The sequence below is a fragment of the Nestor notabilis genome, unplaced genomic scaffold, assembly GCF_000696875.1.
Source record: "Nestor notabilis isolate BGI_N333 unplaced genomic scaffold, ASM69687v1 scaffold3470, whole genome shotgun sequence".
NCBI classification, from domain to species: Eukaryota; Metazoa; Chordata; class Aves; order Psittaciformes; family Psittacidae; genus Nestor; species Nestor notabilis.
This window is the reverse complement of record NW_009909545.1, coordinates 74,371-79,328: the sequence shown is the minus strand read 5'-3', so window position 1 is coordinate 79,328 and position 4,958 is coordinate 74,371.

Sequence of the window (4,958 nt, the reverse complement as noted above, 5' to 3'; positions counted from 1 at the left end):
TGCCATTGCAAGCGCTGTGGGTTTGAGCAGCTCCACAGCAGACTTGCAGCTCCTTGAAGAGCCATGGCTGGCTTCACACTGAAAGTCCAGCAGCATCCCATGTCTATGCCCTAGTTACACTGAGCTCCATGGTGCATTTCCCAGCGCTCTGAGCTTTTTCCCTATCCTTCTCCCAGGAAGACTTATGACTGCAACGTCCTGCTGCAGACGTAGGAAAAGAGAAAGGGGTTTGGTGGTGAAGAACAGAGCAGATGTTAATATCCTTGGTGATGTCTGCATTTTATTTTCCCTTTTAATGTATAGCTTGGCACTTCAGCTGCAGTTGCTGTTTCCTGGATTGCACCTGGTTTGAGAGTTAAAAAAGAATATATTTTCTGTTGCTGTTGGCCTGTAGGTCAGACTAGCCTGCTCTAAAGTTTCTACTTGTCATGTATGTACGTATGAGTTTAATAAAGTTTGTTGTCTGTTTAAGCTCTGTTGTTGTCTACTCAATTGTAGGGAAGTGGGAAGCTGTCTCTATGCCAGAAGTTTTCTTATTGAAGTCTAACAAAACAGTGAGCAATCTAGACAAACCAATAACATGGCACCCTGTGTCCCCAAACCAGCATGCACTAAGAGCTTCATTAAAATCGATCTTGAATTCAGCAAGTAAATCAACACTCACACAAGACAATACATTAAATTAATCAGGCACAAAATACCTCATACAGATCAGCAAGCCAAAAGTTTTTAAAAAATAAGAACAACAGAAACTTTCAGTTCTTGGTCAATATCAAAGTACCATGATGTTTCACCACAAAGCAGCACATACAATTAGCAATCAATTACTCATTAGAATTGCACCATGAAGCAAGCATGTGAGCACATACAACATCTCTAATTCCCTTTGGCTCACTGGGTTCTGGCCTTGTTTCATTATGAAAGCACCTCTAGGGTGTGCAAAAAGTCAAAAGAGCTTGTTCAAGCCCCAGGCCCACTTTCTTGGCTGGCAGACTGTGGTGGGTACAGCAGACCATGTCTGGGAGAGTTGGCTTCCTCATGATCCTGGAGGACGAGCCTTCTCACTGCTGGCAAACGGGCCTTTTCTGCACAAACCCCAGACTTTCTGGGTGCAACTCCAGATGCCATGTCAGAGAGGATGGCATGGCAAGGTCCTCCCTGCATTGTCCCAAGCTACCAGTGCCTATGTCACTGGAATACAGCCCAACTTCTCGTCTGTAGTTACCGAATCTCCCCAGACCTTAGTGCGATCTGCACCACCGTGCAGGAGCATGGCCATGTTGCCCAGGAAATCCTGCCCGACAAGGAAGCGATACCTGTTGTGACTATTGTATCTGCAAGGTTCGTAAACCTTGGAAGGGAAATGATGGCAATGTTGTGGCTTGAGAGCCCCCTCCTCTGTCATTATTTCCAATACACACCTATTTGTGCCTGCCTGTTGGGCCATGACCTTTAATCAGCATGTGTCATGGTAAGCCTAACTCTTGGTTTTCCAAAACCAGATGGGGCATCCATATTGCTAATGTAAGATTTCCAGGACAGCCACACATTACGTACCCTGCTCCTGTGGTGCCAGGGGCTTTCTATCAACAGAAGGCTCCTCTAGGTGTGGAGATACCAGACAAAGACTGCAGCTTCCCAGAATCCCTGCATCCAGGAATTAACTGAGGGAAACACACAGAGGCTGTAAAATAGACACAGATAAAATAGCCTTATCAATAAAAGATTTTCTGGGACCCCTGAAATGTGAATCTCTTATCCCCATGATGCTCAGCAACAGGAACTCTGTGGGAAAAGACTACTCTCACTGTGCAGTGTGCGGCCCACAATTATGGCTTGCCACGCAGCTGCACGGATACAGAGATTTAGAAATTTCCTTGCAAAGTCCATTTGGTCCTAGAGAGGTAAACCAGGAGAAGCCAGGAGATAATGTTTGAGAAAGGGTGAGTTTTATCTCCTGGTGATTTGGATTGTTGAGCAGAGTTCTTGGTAAACTGGACCATAAGGTCCCATTTCTGAGAAATCACAAGGTGTCAGTAACTGCGAATTAAGACTGTAGGCAAAGTCCTTAGCAAAACCTGCTGTCTTACGAAGCGTTGCTGGTCCTTAGCATGGCACATCAGCTAGACAAAGGCAGCAGGGGTTTCCTCCTTCTGAGGGCAGAGTCTGTGGTTTTGGAGTCAGAGGGGGCACCTCTGCTGAGTGCTGGGCTGGACGGGTGAGCCCCACAGTGCCAGAAAGCTTGCTCAGACCCAGGGCTGGTAATATGGGTTGAAGCACAGCTGCCCAGGGAGCATTCAGGAAAGGGAGCTCAGCCAGCTGACTCATGGTCTTTTTTTATGCCACTGGCTTTCAGATAGACACCCAAAGAAAAAAGAAAAACTAATCTTGGCACCTCATTTGCTAGGAGAACAGCCTAGAAGCATTTATTATTAAAAGGAGTGATTGAGCAGTGACATTCAGTGTTTCCATCTTTCAATCGTTTCTGGGTTTTTTCTTCTTTTTTTCCTTGTGGTCTTTGTAAAAACGCCAGAATAATAGCAATTTATTAAGAACTGGCATTCACTCAAAATAGTTTCCCTTTATGTGAATGGTCTTACTGACATTGTAAAATTTATTTACAGTTTCTCTTTTTGATTCTGTTCATTGTTTGGATGTACCATAGGACTCAAAAAAGTATTATTTATGCTAAACAGATGTACTGTGAAAAGCCAGATGCAACATGGATGATAACCAGCAGCTGGGCAAGCCCTAACAGATAAGCCGCCTTTAACTGCAGGTTTCCTTCACGCCCACAGTTGCTGTAGCAGTCTTCTCTGCCGCTCACTTCACCTGCAAGTGCACAGAGATGCTTACAATGGAGATCTAAGTCCTCATTGCTTCCAGAGGCTGAAGAATAAAGTGTAAGGATCACCTCCAAAGTGCTTTCTCAGTCTCCTCATGCCTCCTGATGCCTTTCCCAATTGAAAAAAAGACAAACAAAAAACCAAACAAGGTGAGTTTAAAACAAAGCATGGGAAAAGCAAGCAAACAAACAAAACCAAAAAAGCGTGTGGGCAGTTGAAGTGCTGCCTGGGTTTACCTCAGACACATTTACCTCCAGAAATGGTCCCTTGAGACCAGGTAGAGTTTGTCCTTGACAAAATTGAGAAATGGCAAGGCAAACACCAATACAGCGTGCTCCTGGCAAGGTGCACTCAAACTGCATCCTACGGTACCTCAGGCGGACACAGGCCCATACTACAGCGTTTAAGATCAAGAAAGTGACAAACACGTAAAACCAGCTAGTGCCCAGGCCTGCCAAATGCCTGCTGCCTGTGTAGTCAGTGAAGAAGGATGCATGAGGCACCCTACAGGTGGGGTGTGCTGGGTTCATGATTTCTTCTCCCCTTTGACCACCTAGGGAGCCAGAGCCTGGAGAGTAGGTGGTCTGAATCACACATCACTCCTCTAGCCAAAGACATCAAAGTAAGCCAGCAGGATACAGCTGGATACTTCTGCTTTCTCCTGAATACGAGCCGTGCCTGTGGCTCTCCTGCACAATTCATTCCATTAACATTGTTCACTTCTCATCCTATAAAGCATTCATTTAACTCAGAGAGGAAGAAGAAGTCAATTAAAAGAAAAAAAAAAAGTGCAACGATAAATTTTTAACATATTGTCCCAAACAGAAAGCTAGACCAGCTGCAGAACCATGATTAGGATCGAGTGATGGGAAGACATCCAAAGCGTTCAGCTGAGCTGATTGCAGAGGTCTGGCTTTGAAGGCTGTATACAATGAAGCAAGTCATTAATAGCTGGACTTTCACCTTCCTGGCAATAGATAAGTCATGTATTTGAGAAGGTCAGTGCCTTGGATTTTAAGAATGGAAGAGAAAATCATGATCATTTACCCTGCAGAGCACAGGCTGTAAAATTTTCTTCAGCATGAAGACTGCAGGAGGCTAATACCTCCATCTACCTAGTGCCTTAGTTCCTTCTGCATGACTGGTCCAGGACGGAACCACTGACCCAATATATAGCTAAGCATGTCAACCTCAGTAACAACAGCATGGGTATTTGTTACTCTTACGTTTCTCACTTTCTTCATCTGCAGCCAAGCTCTCCAGTTCATAAATTATATTCCATTAGAGCAATCTGATCCCTTGTTTACCTGATAGTCAATGTCCCCACATTATGACTAAAGCCCCAGATCAGCAAACTGATTAACCTTTGGAGTAATGCTCTCAAAAGCACAAGTAGTCTCACTCTTCTTCAGCGCGTCACTTGGTGTCACACTCAGAACATCAACAAAGAAAGAGTTCCTCACAGTATGAGGTGGTTTGAGCCTGTTAGGGGAGCAGCCACAAGGCCACTTAGGCTCTTCTCAAAGCAAACTGAAGCAATGGTTTCACTGCCTGATAAGGCAGGGCAAGAGAACCACCTGGCTCCAAAGCTGGGCTTTCTGAAGAGCTTCACACTGTCAGATGGGGAAAACGATGAGTGTGTGTGGTATCTGGTTTTTGAGGGACATACTTGCAAAAAAAATAATAATAATAATTTTGGTGTGTGCTGATATGCCTGACATGTAAGATGCACAAAAGGGAATACTAAAGTAGTGTGAATAGAGCCTAAAACTGAGAGCTATGGAACGTTTCCATATCCTACCTGCCAGCAAGTACCAGCCTGCCCTCAGAACAGAGCTGGTTTTGGATACGTGTTAGCACAGTGCTTGGACAGAAATGTTGATATATCTTTCTGAGGCCAATTAAGGGAAAAAAAAAATAAATAAAAAATGGTAGGACCAAACAGTTCTAGGTCCTTCCTCCCCCCAGGAAAGCGAGAAGCATCCAGAGAAGCTTCCAAATAACACATTTAATTTTCACATACCTCTTCCACCCACTCAGTGTGGGTACACTGGAATGAATTCACTAGCTTCTAATATTTCATTTGGAAGAAAGATTCCTGTAAAGGAAAGA